Source organism: Microtus pennsylvanicus, chromosome 14 (genome assembly GCF_037038515.1).
Source record: "Microtus pennsylvanicus isolate mMicPen1 chromosome 14, mMicPen1.hap1, whole genome shotgun sequence".
Taxonomy (NCBI): Eukaryota; Metazoa; Chordata; class Mammalia; order Rodentia; family Cricetidae; genus Microtus; species Microtus pennsylvanicus.
The window spans coordinates 58,333,076-58,346,802 of record NC_134592.1 but is presented as its reverse complement, the minus strand read 5'-3'; positions in this window follow the sequence as shown (position 1 = coordinate 58,346,802).

The following is a 13,727-nucleotide window of genomic DNA, read 5'->3' as shown; positions in this document are numbered from 1 at the left end:
TGAACAATTTGCCATTCTTCCAAAGTCTGCAGAACTTGGCTGTGTAGAGAGAGCGCCGTTAGTGCTCGGTCACAAAGGTCCCTCAGATTGGGGGTCTATGATGGGAGCCAAGACCTGAAATTCTAGAGATGCCAAGCAATAACCTAATCAAAGTATGAATGGCTGATAGATAATTACTTATAATTGAGTTTTGTTTAAGAGGTTAGGCCTAGGTAAGACAGGGATCTGGACAGGAGATGTGAAGATGGAGACAGAGAGAAGAAACAGGGATAGGGGTGTGAGTATAAGAGACCCCGCTTTCATGAAGCCGGCATTTTGTTCAGTTGCCACAGCTCAGACCTTGGCGTCTGAATGTTTCCAGCATGAGTCATACGCAGGCAGAATGTGATTGGAGGGTGTGGGAAGCACCCAGAGCTCAAGACTTTGTCTCCTGCTTGCCCTGTCTGTCTCTTCTGAAAGATTTAACCCCAAATGCCTTGTCCATGATCAGGTTTGGTTTTCTGAGGCCTCTGTGTGAGTTGAACACGTAGTATTTCTCTTTCCACGCTACCTCTCTCTCTCCTTCCCCCACCCTCCCAAGACAAGTTTCTCTGTGTAACATTAACAGCCCTGGCTGTCTTAGAACTTTCTTTGTAGACCAGACTGGCCTTGAGCTCACAGAGATCCCCCTGCCTCTCTAGTGCTGGGATTAAAGGGTTGTTTTCTAAAGAAGTAATAGTGCAATCATTTATGTTGTCTGGGGAAAATGGAGAACCTAAGGTGATAGGATGGCAACAATGAGGTGTGTGTGTGAGTGTGTGTGTGTGTGTGTGTGAGTGTGTGTGTGTGAGTGTGTGTGTGAGTGTGTGTGAGTGTGTGAGTGTGAGTGTGTGTGTGTGTGTGTGAGTGTGTGTGTGAGTGTGTGTGTGTGAGTGTGTGTGTGTGTGAGTGTGAGTGTGAGTGTGTGTGAGTGTGTGTGTGAGTGTGTGCATGTGTGAGTGTGTGTGTGTGCGTGCGTGCATGTGTGAGTGTGTGTGTGTGTGAATCCCGAACTCTGGAGTGGTGAGCTGTGGCTTTGAGGAGTTTGTTTCTTAGCAACAACTATTATCCACCCATAGAAATAGCTGTGTTGATTCCTGCCAGGCCCTTCTAGCTCTAAGAAGCATTCTGTCCTATGAGGTGGGAACCGTCTGAGACGGCACCGAGCGTAGGACATCTTGGGAAACCCTACTGTTAAGGATGAGAAGAAAAAACCCACGGAAACTGAAAAGCAAAGAGGGGAACACGACGAGGGAACATGGATCTGATCATTAAATTCAGGCTGCTTAAACATGTTTCGAGGACATTTATTCCCAGATTCAGCTTCTGCTAGAAACTGCTTGGGCGTGAAGGCGGTAATGTGGCCGCGATTGCTGAGGTTTGGAGAGGCACAGTTCAAACTGTTTTCCAGAATTACTCACACAGCTCCCAGTTGTAGTCCTGATTCCCGAGTTGCAATGGCTGCCTAAAGAATTACGTGCTGTGGGGTTTCTTGTTGTGTGGGGTGTTCGTTTTTCTCTCTTTTCTCTTTTTCCCATGAGCTTTCTTGTTCAGGGGACAGTACTGTAGACTGAGACCGTGACACCGGGAAAGCAGGCCGCCCGCTCTGTGTTGTATCTGGAATATCCAATTAGAATACATTTTAGGAAATGGCTTTTCAGCTTGACATATGAGTTCCAGTACAGAGACACTTGCTGATTCATAGCTGATAGCTGGTCTCCTGACATCTGTGTAACTTTTGACAACTTAACTCTTCTCCTTCAAAAGAGGCAATGCCAAACCTGTGGACTGCTATTTTTTTTTGAAAATACTATAATTGTAACTTTATAGACACAGGCGCTAAAAGACTAGTTGAGGCTTTCTTTAGGGCTAAAGCTGTTTGTCAATGCAGAAGCTACCTGCTGGGTTCCTTAACAGGTAGACCTGCTGAGCCTGGTCTGGTTTATTGACAGGGTTTCCTTATGCTGTGGTCCTTCATTCTGCAGAGTTTACTTCCCTCTGTGAAAAGCAAAGCACCATGCAAATAGGATTGGAGGATGGAATGTGAGTGAGGTTTTTAAAATTTGCAGAATCCCTTCCAATACATGAACCATTCAAAAAAAATATTACAGTGTTGGGGATGAATTCAAGGTCTTGTGTTTACTAAGCACGCATTTGCCCTGCTGCTTTTTCAAGAGCTAACACCATGGACCATCTGAGAGGCAGCAAATCAATACATAGGGAATGCTGGGTGGCTTTGGAATTTTCTGTGTGTGTGTTCTGCCACCTGCTGGAAAGGGACCTGCCAGGAAAGCTGAGTAGCAGGGAAGAGCTTCTGTGCAGACCTGGTCCCTCTGTCCAGCTCCCAAGACTGGGCAGAGGAAACAGAAATCCCAAAGTCTTAGAGTGTGGTTTTCTATTGAGCCTCACATGCTGGGAGCGGACCATCGCACAGGGATTTCCCCTCTGACCTGTTGAGCTCCCTCTCCCTGCTCAGGCCCAGGCTGCCTTGGGAACTCGTCTCATGTCGCCTTCAAGTCTCCTAACTCTGGGGGTCCAGTGCGCTGACCGATACTGCCCTGAACCACTTTCCATTGGTTTAAAATGAGAACACAGCAAAAATATGTAATCCAGGTTCAACACCTCCGTCAGTAAGTGAGGGCCAATTGACCTGTTCGGCAAAGAAAATACCCCCACCCCCCACCCCGTTCCTTCTGTTAAGATTATAGTCTCTCTGCTCCATAGTGTCAAAGTGACTTTTTGTTAAATGACACAGATAATCATAAAGCACTAGCCTCTGAGTTGAACTTCCACCATCTTCAGAACTCGGGATAAGTTCACATCCTTGCTAGAGTGCACCATTACAGAGCCGTGGACTGTGGACATTACCTCCTGGAAAGAGGGTGCGGGAGTGCCCCTGAAGCCACACTTCTGCATTTGGTCACTTTCCCCAGCCTTGTGCACACAGCTCTGCCCTAATTGCACACGCTCTCGGAGTCTTTCGGGGGCTGTAGTATACCTGCTGGGGACGACTGGGCAGGGAGATACCCACCTGTGAGGGTATGGGGAAGCCATCGTCCACGCTGGCTGATGACTTCCCAGCGTGGCTGCTTTGGGGTCCTGCCAGTGTCCCTTTACTCAGGCTGTAAATGTAAGTTCAATAAACTTTTTGGTTCCCCAGGGTAAAATTTTGTAGAATCAAAACCTTGGTCTGTCGTTGAGACAATTTCCCTCAGGGAAGGACTCTTGGTGACAAGTTAAAAATGTTCATTTTCTTGACAAAAGAAAATGTTTTAACAACCATAAATCAATCTCTCAACTCTTTACAAATGTTTTTCCCATCTATGAAATCCCAAAATTTGGGCAATCACGGGTTTTAAACCCCATGGCCTCACCTCTTCTTTCATGCGACAACTTGCGTAAAAAAGTAGGGTCTACAATTCTCAGTTGTGACTTCCATATCTTCCCTGGCAAATTCTCCGGAGAACTTTCCGCGCTGTGACCGACGTAGAAACATAAACATAATGGTGTGGTGGAGTGAGGATAACGTTTCTCCACTAACTGGGTCGCTGCGTGATAGATGAAGTGTGGTCTGTAGTAAATGCTTGGCCTGATTTCACAGCCCTTTGGACCATTCTCCTTCTCCGGAGTTCCGGCTGGAGTGTGACCTTCCTGGCTGGGTGTGTCTATGGGACTCCCATGGGGAAATCGTAGATTTTTAGCAGCCAAGCCTTCCAGCTACAGGACCAGGATGAGGATGGAGGCCCAGGTTCCCCGCCTGTTGAAATTTCTCAAACACTCAATACTTTTGAAATATTTTCACACAGGGACACAACATTTTAATATCTATGACTAGCTGAAAAAAAATACTAGCAACTAACTGAATAAAACTGACTGCATCGTTAAGGGACGTCACTCTGAATTTCTCCCGAGGAGTTTTGCAGCCCAGCAACCTTGTGACAATGAAGGGGAGAGGCAGTGCTGTCCTGGCTGAGGCAGCTTTGGAAGCTGCCTTCATGTAACCAGAAGTGAACATTGCTAGTCGAGAAAACCTTAATTAAAATTTACTGTGAGAAGAATTTTAGCTAAAAGGGGCGGATGGCTGTGACCTGAGTAGGCGGAGGCTGGGGAGACAGATCTGTACTGAAGCCAGGACACATGGTGGCTTCGCCGTGAATAGATGTTCCCAAGGAACAAAGTTACCCTTTTGTATATTTATTTATTGATAGCAGCATCCTCTGAACGATTGAGAATCATCACAATCTCAGGCTATGGGTTTCTTAAGATCACACACAGAAATTGTGTCCTCAAGGCCACGTTAAGAAGATAGAAAAAGGCCCCCTGCTTTATTTCAGATCTGTATCTGGTAAATATTTTGGACATTTTAATGTTTTCAAAGAAAGACATTAAACTGAAGGAGAAAAAATTCAACAAAATCAAAACTTTGCAGTCAGAACTTTGGTAAAGATTGGGGTATTTCCTGCCTGCCCACCTCAGTAGTATAGCTGGCAGAACGAATTCAATTTAAATTCTTTTTTATTAAAGGGGATCAGATAGGGGCTGGGGAGATGGCTCAGCATGGAAAGACACTTGCCTCCAGGCCTGCCTACCTAAGTTTCTCTTTGAGATCAAAGGGTGGGTGTGAGAACCAAATTCTACAAGTTGTGTGATTCCCCACAAGAAACAGAAAAATAATAATCATTTTTTCAAGAGGTGATGGGATAGAATGGGCCTGTTAACATAGTCTTTCGAGGTAGCACCGCCTGGAGCTCTTTCCTTTTCTTCAGTCTTCCTTGCTTTAAAGCGTTTATGGACTCCCAACATCACTCCTGTCTCAAAATCCCAGTGTGTTTCACTGTGATTGGGAATGCGGATTTCCTAGGAAAATTAGGAAGAAGACAAGTTTCAAGGCTGTGCCTTCATGCCCTCAGATCACAGCCTGCTGTGAACCTTTCCCTCTGGGTTTGGTTCCATCATCTCATTTGTCCTCCGAAACATCTGCCAGTGTCAGCAGATTGGTCCAGACTCCATTTTAACCCTGGAAACAGTGTTACAGGTGAGGAGTTGGTTTTCTTGTCTCCTTTTCTTCCCTCCGTCATTGCTCTTCTGGTCAGAAAGGGCACCGTAAAGGTCAGCACCTTTCTGTATGCTAAATGCATCAAAAAAATGTAATTAATCGCGTGTGTAGTTTATTCTTTGGGCTGGTCCGTTCTTTCCAGGTAAGGAGCTCCATTAGAGTCTGAATCTGGAATGTCTCCCACAGGCTCGCACTTCCAGTGCTCGGCCCCAGCTTGCTGTGGAGCTTTTGAGGAGTTGGTGCCTGGTTAGTGCTAATAGGTTCCCAGTGGTGGGCTGAAGGTCATAGGTCATATCCACCCTGGTTCTAGTCTGGTTCTCTGCTCATGGTCTACTGCCATGTGAGCAAATGTCTGCTACATGTTTCTGTCACGTGACCTCTGCCACGCATCCTTACAGTGGCAGAATGGAAGTGGTAAGTCAAAAGGAACGTTATCGCCGAAGCCGTTCTGGTCACGTGTTCTGTAGTAGTGACTAACACACAGAGAGTTTAAAAAGGTGGGGTTTACTTAGCAAGCAAGTGGAGCTGGGAGCTGATACATTTCTGCCTTTGTGGCTTAGGTTTGAAACCACCTAGCCTGATGGCAGGATGCTGCAGAGAAAGGAGCTTTTCCACACTGTTGGACTCAGCTGCCCGCCAGCAGGTGCATTCCCTCCTCCATGTCCAACCCTGAGAGAGCCAAGCTTGTTTTGCGATCCCAGAAAAGAGCCCTAGAAAGGCCAGAGGGTCTTGCTTTATAACTCAGGATCATCTGCCATCTGTAAGACCCTTCGCTAAGATGCCTTGGCACCACATGACACAGTAGACGAATATGCTTTCTATATAAATGTGCAGTAAATAGGAGTTCAATGAGTGTCCACTGCCTAGGCAGACAAGCAAGAAGCCTCAAAGCGAACAAGCCTGCCCAGGCAGACATCACACCCGAGGCTGTGTTCTCACCACGACCTCTTCCCTTTTCTGCTGACTTGGGCAAAGTCTCAACTTTTCTTTACAAAAGATCAAAACTAAAACTTTTTGGTTGTGCAAATCAGGTTGTCCCTAGGGGTTGGCTGTGTCTCAGAAAAGACAAGCGAGGCTGGCCTGGATTGTCCTCTCTTGGCATTCCAGGACACCCAAACTCCACAGAAGACACTTCTACCAACAGCCGCCCCTTTCAGGCCTCACGGGGAGGCTGAGGCAGGCTGGATTGAGTTCAAGGACAGCTGCAGAGAGAGACTGTCTTAAATAAATAAAGAAACAAATCAGCCAACCAAATAAACGCTAACAGTACCTGCTAGCGAGCGAAGGAAGTCCTGGGGACTGCTTTTCGGAATTCCTAGTTAGTGGTTAGAAAACTATCCCTTCTCTTTTAGGCCAGAGGCTTATAACACAAAATTATATATCCTAAAAAATGGGTACATTTTGGACTGGTTCTGTTTGAAGCATAGTAGTGATCTAATTTTGTTGATTATGGATTATCTGGAAGGGATGGTCTTACAGAACATGTATATTCTTGACCCTGTTTGTGAAAAAATCTCTTTAAAGGGAAATATTTGAATGTCTCTCTTTCAGAAGGAGAAGAGCATTCATGTTTTCTTCTTTTCTTTCTTCTGAGATGCTCAAGCTTCTGGCACGTTCTCTCAATGTATAGACATCATCTCACAGGCTTTATCTAGACCACGACTTCTTTGAAAACCTCAGAAATTTAAATGTCTTGTCTGCTCACCATGACAAACTATCACCAGTTCTTACGGAATTTTAGAAGGGTGGGGGTGGGGATATGGTCAGAGTCCATTCTGTGTCAGAAGTTATGGCTTTAAGTCTTGCCAACATAACCACCCAAACAGGACATAAACAAGAAGGACATCACCAAACACACCGAACTGGAGAGGGGAAAGCCCACAGGGTCTCAACCCGATGCAGAGAACTACAGGCAACTAAGTAAAGCTGGGAGGCAGAGAGACTTTTCTCTAAACCCCATGATTTTATTTTTTATATGTAATATTCTCATCTTTATTGAAAATAGATTCTTTGATTATAAAATATATGCTGATCACAGTTTCTCCTCCCTCTACTCCTCCGGTTTTCCCTCCCATTCAGATCCACCCCCACTTTCTGCCTCATTAGAAAAAAATAGGTTTCTAAGAGGTATCAGCCAAACAGATAGATGACTTGGTGCGGACCAGTGTGGGCCCTGTGCTTGCTGCGTTAATCTTTGAGGGGTCATAGGAGCTGTGCTCAGTTGATCTAGAAGACTCCATTCTGTTCTGTTTTCCATCCCCCCTCCCCCTGTTTCCTCTTCTCCCTGGGCTCTGCAGGGGGAATTTGATGGAGGCGCCCCTTTAGAATTGTGTCCAAAGGAGTCCTCTCTCTCTCTTTCTTCTCCCTCTTCCTCTCCTCTCTTTTTCTCTTCCTCCCCCTCCCCATAATGCCCGGCTGTGGGTCTCTATATTACATCATCCCTCAGCTCTCCCAGTAACACAGGCAGTGGGACTTGGAGCACACCAACCGCATGAGGCTCGTTCTCAATGCCATCATCAGAGAAGCTTCCTCCCGCGGCAGATGGGAATAAAGTCAGTTATTTTAAACATCTGGCCTCAGATGTTCGTTATAATGCTGTTTTGCTCTTTCCTGGGAGCGGGGACCATCGCTCATGGCTGACAGGTTAAGACATGAAGAGTTAAGTAGACGAGCTGTGTGTGACTCATCACCCGCTCAGCCCAGGCCCCTGGCAACAGGTGATACGTTTGATCTCTCCCTAAAGTGGAAACAGCCACTGAGGAAGAATTTAAGTCTGTTGACAGATTTATAGGCAACAGATATGTAAACCAGAGGATAATCTTTTCAAGTATCTAACATTCTACAATACTGGTGGGGCCAGATACAGAAGAGCCCTAAACCCGAGACTTTTACTGTGTACACATTGTCTGACCAGGGGCCATGGACATAGTTGGTGCTCTCTTGTCTATGTCTTAAACCCCAGGTTGAAGCAGGGGAATGAGGGCAACTACACTTAACACCTACATATGGTACTAAAGTGAGCATTGGGTACCGGATGAACAGACCAGGGCTGGGGAAACGGCTTAGAGGTAAGACAAACTCCCAGCACCCACATCCACAGCACTGCGAAAACAAAAGGCACACAGGACAGGAATGACCCAAATGTGGTTGAAATTGAGCAGGATCATTATGGGTACTCTCTGCTGGGGAATATACAGATGTTTCTGTGGGATTGGGTAGGGATTGACACTGGGGGCTGTTCTGTGGTCATTGGCTCAACTATATAGAAGTTTAGGTTAAGGATATGACTATTTTTTCTTATTACCTTCGCTAGCTCTTGAAGGAGGAAGGGTTATGATTTCAGTGACTCCACAGACCATGCATACTGTTGACAAGGTGGACTGTGTGACAGTGGTGAGTGCTGCCCCCTCTTATAGCTGGGCATGATATAAACACACACACACACACACACACACACACACACACACACACACACACACACACCTACTTTTAGAACTTCTTATGGCTACCTATCAACAAGTATCATTACACTAACTTGGTGCTCCAAAAGAACTTCACAATGCAAACAGAGGCCAGGAAAAGAGGGAACTCATGATCTGTATTAACTGGGTGGCAGCCTTGTTTGTCTTCTAGTAAGCTTTTCTCTGGTGGCGTTGAGGTTGCTGAGGTCATATCCTTTTTACAGCCCATGGGGTCGGTCTCAGATGAATAATCTCTAGTGTATATTCATATAAGATAGAAAATTTCTCATATGCAAGTAGTTGAAGAATACACAGAGGAAACTAATTGTCTGTTGTTCATCTGTTTTGATCATCAGCCACTCATATTTGCTTTTCAAACTGCCTACTCTCTCCCTCTCATTCTTAACTCCAGTTCACGACACAGTCCAATTGTACCAAGAGGATGGAAACCTTCATTAGGGATGTCCCGCAGTGACATGTTCCACTGTGACAGTTAGACTTTTGTCACCTATGGACCCTAAAGCTTTCTAAATGAGGTGCTGGGAATGCTCATGCAGAAACACAGGTGCCTGCAGCACAAATATGCAAAATGTTTATCAAGAGACCTTCGCTAGGACATGCTATCGTTCATATACTAGAAGTCCGGTATGAGGCGCAGCTGCTGGGCAGGGTGTGTGAAGTGCAGCAGTTATGGCCAGCCACCTGGAGCTCCTTTCCATGGTAGTATTGAAGCATGTCTACTTTTCCGAGCATCAGTTGTGAACTTTTCAGGTGTCAACAAGCAAGCAGGTTGGTAGGACCTTAGCAAGCTTACTGGATCCTTGTGGTCCTCGCTTGGATGTTGAATTCTGCGTCTCCAAGACTTTTTATTCTTTATATGGGTTTGTGTTCCATCTTCCTTGACCAGGCACCCTCAAAACCCAGGTGCTGAGGTCCTCTCACGGGTCCTGTCGGGACATGTGACTGGATTGTCACAGCTTTTTGGGGTGTAATTTCATTCTTCTCCCGTCAGTGCTAACATGTTACCACAGATTGTGCTGGAATTTATCCCTGGTTATCAGCTTGGCAGGGATCAGCGTGGGGCAACACCTAAAGGTGGCATGTCTGGCTTGTAGCCTAGAAGATTCTGACTAACCTTCCTGTGTGGGGAAGAGGCTAGCTCCAGGTAGGCAGTGGTGGGCTACTTCTGTATGCTCTGAGTGCTCAAGTGAGTCTGCGGATATCACAGTGACCAGGGACATTAACCCAGATGCCCCATGTGGGTTCCAAGGTTTGCTAGAATAGGCCTTTTATAAAATACTTAAATGGCTAAGTATGTAAATGCTTACTGGATGTACTGGGATGGCTTAGTTAACAAAGTTCTGGTCAGGCAAACATGAGGACCTGAGTTCAGATCTCTATGTGAAAGAAACAAGTGTGGATGGTGCACACCTGTGACCCTTGGATGGTGCACACCTGTGACCCTTGGATGGTGCACACCTGTGACCCTTGGATGGTGCACACCTGTGACCCTTGGATGGTGCACACCTGTGACCCCTGGATGGTGCACACCTGTGACCCCTGGATGGTGCACACCTGTGACCCTTGGATGGTGCACACCTGTGACCCTTGGATGGTGCACACCTGTGACCCTTGGATGGTGCACACCTGTGACCCTTGGATGGTGCACACCGGTGACCCCTGGATGGTGCACACCTGTGACCCTTGGATGGTGCACACCTGTGACCCTTGGATGGTGCACACCTGTGACCCCTGGATGGTGCACACCGGTGACCCTTGGATGGTGCACACCTGTGACCCTTGGATGGTGCACACCGGTGACCCCTGGATGGTGCACACCGGTGACCCCTGGATGGTGCACACCTGTGACCCTTGGATGGTGCACACCTGTGACCCTTGGATGGTGCACACCTGTGACCCTTGGATGGTGCACATCTGTGACCCTTGGATGGTGCACATCTGTGACCCTTGGATGGTGCACACCTGTGACCCTTGGATGGTGCACACCTGTGACCCTTGGAGGGTGCACACCTGTGACCCTTGGATGGTGCACACCTGTGACCCTTGGATGGTGCACACCTGTGACCCTTGGATGGTGCACATCTGTGACCCTTGGATGGTGCACATCTGTGACCCTTGGATGGTGCACATCTGTGACCCTTGGATGGTGCACATCTGTGACCCTTGGATGGTGCACACCGGTGACCCCTGGATGGTGCACACCGGTGACCCTTGGATGGTGCACCCCTGTAGCCCTTGGATGGTGCACACCTGTGACCCCAGCACCAGGGAGGCAGAGACAGGGGCACCTATGGGCTTACTGCCAGTCAGTCTAAACAATCAGCGAGATCCAGGTTCAGGGGGAATCCCTGTGTCAAAAAATAAAAGCTGGCAGTAATAAAGGAAGACAAATGCTATGACCTGTGGCTTGTACACATGTGCACGCACACATACAAACAAAAAATATGTGTATTGCTTACACTACACTTAACAACAGCAAAAAGTATTTATAGGGCAAGCCCAGTGTCTCCTTTTCCTCTATGGGCAATAAGAGCCTTTTGTAAATTACTAACTAAAAGGGCCTTTCGGTTGTGGTACTTTTTGTTAGCATGTAATATCAGGTTCTTTGCTATTCTTATGAGGACAGTGTCACAGTGATGATCAGCCATCACCGATGCCCTTTATGCTTGCTATCCCTTGTCTAAATAGCAAGAGAATACTCTCTAATAGGATAGGTCCCCACATCAGTGCCAGTAAAAACTTGGGCTGCTGGTCCCTACCTTGTGCCAGGGACTATTCATGACCTAAAACCATTTGGAACAGAATCTTCTTTTGCTAGATGAGCAGGTAGATGATGCAGCCTAAAAACCCCTTCTTGCTGACTGCTTTCTCAGAGTGCTCCAGCTGCAAATGTGTCTGTTCAAGTTCTACGGATGGAGATAGGAGAAAGGGGAGGAAGGGCAGGCATAGAATCCATCCATCATGTCTGCTGATACCTGTAAAAAGGGTGTGGCGAAACACAGACGGATTGCAGCTCTGAGAAAATCTTACCTGGCAAAAGGAGAGAGCGAAGAGAGAACCATTTGAAGTGCCCTTGTTCTCCTGCGGTAGCCAGGCCTCCCCAACAGCAGTTCAGCGAGACCACTGTCCTGGTCTGAATGCTGCCTTAGAGCCTGAGTGTGCAATCTACTGGATACCACCAGGTAACAACACACCCCAAAGCGGGGAGGCCTGAACGGCACCCCACAGTTGGTTGTCCCTTATTAGTGGCTACGTTTCCTATTACATGGGACAAAAATGATAGGATCCCAATTCATTTTTAAAGATCTCTCGCTTTCAAATGGGTCAAGACAACTTGTGGCTAATCTGTGAAGTCCTGTCTAGCATTGGCTTCACCACCTTCACTGTTAGAGATGCAGGAAGAAGATGGCCGTCTCCAAGTCCTCTCTAGCATTGGCTTCACCACCTTCACTGTTAGGGACACAGGAAGAAGATGGCCGTCTCCAAGTCCTGTCTAGCATTGGCTTCACCACCTTCACTGTTAGAGATGCAGAAGAAGATGGCCGTCTCCAAGTCCTGTCTAGCATTGGCTTTACCACCTTCACTGTTAGAGATGCAGGAAGAAGATGGCCGTCTCCAAGTCTTGTCTAGCATTGGTTCTCACCACCTTCACTGTTAGGGACGCGAGGAGAAGATGGCCGTCTCCAAGTCCTGTCTAGCATTGGCTTAACCACCTTCACTGTTAGGGATGCGAGGAGAAGATGGCCGGCCGTCTCCAAGACCTGTCTAGCATTGGCTTTAACTACCTTCACTGTTAGAGACGCAAAAGAAGATGGCCGTCTCCAAGTCCTGTCTAGCATTGGCTTCACCACCTTCACTGTTAGAGATGCAAAAGAAGATGGCCGTCTCCAAGTCCTGTCTAGCATTGGCTTCACCACCTTCACTGTTAGAGACGCAGAAGAAGATGGCCGTCTCCAAGTCCTGTCTAGCATTGGCTTCACCACCTTCACTGTTAGGGACGCGAGGAGAAGATGGCCGTCTCCAAGTCCTGTCTAGCATTGGCTTCACCACCTTCACTGTTAGGGACGCGAGGAGAAGATGGCCGTCTCCAAGCCAAGGGATGCTTGAAAGTGCCGGCAGCAAGGAGACAGGACCAAAACAGAAGGGAGGGGGCATGGCCCTGCCAATACCTTGATTTTTTAACTTTTAACATCCAGAACGATGAGATTACAAATGTCTGTTGCTTCAATCCCAGGCTGTGGTGCTCTGTTACAGGAGCTCCAAGGACCAGTTAGAGATGCCATCTCCCACTGCTATTACCACAAGGTCTTCCGTGTAAGTCCCTGATCCAGTCCCTTCTAATAGAGCCGTAGAAGTGATTTGCCTCACTCTGAGTCAGACTGCATTCCTTTTCACCATAAAGTCTTCATAAAGACTTCTTTCCGCCTCTGCCCAACCTGTTGAGGGGCAGGCCAGCTATCCCAGGGCCAGTGAGGGGTGGGGCCAGCTCAGCAAGGCAACAAGCGTGGTCCTAAGACCCCCTGTGGCAACATGGGCCACGGACTTCATCACAGACCCCAGCTGCAGGAGGAACATGGACCCAGACATGGCCACTGGCAACAGCTCCAAGCTGGATATCACCATGGCCCTCTGTGGCAACACAGGCCACTCTGATCAGTATGGCCCTGGTGACAGCAAGACCCTGGGCCAATTTAATATCTTGTTTGAATCTTATATCCAGAAGAGACAAATCTTTAATTTCCTCAGGATAAATAAGAAAACATCTCACATCAGGTCAAAAGGGAATCACATTTGCTCTGCTTGTTTAAGGACTCAAGGTCTCCGGGAAGGAGGTAAGCAAATGGCGGCGGTGCTGAGATTTCCTTTGAACCCTTCCCCAGCTTTGTGTCCCTTCCCTGGTTAGGTGGAGGTAGGGGAGGGAGGCACGTGAGCAGTGACAGGGTCATGGACCTTTATCTGCTATCATTTGGTGCCGACAGACTTTCTTTGGCGTGAAGTTGGTGTATCGTATTGAGAGCTGAAGCGGTACCTTCCCTGCCTTGTCTCTCACCAAAGAGGGCAGGCTTCGGATGAGAAGAGGCCTCATCTGGAAAACGATGATAAACTTTCTCCAAGGCAGACATTTCTAGTAATGAAGAAGTGCAGTCAAGCAAGCTTCTAGTTCTAATTAT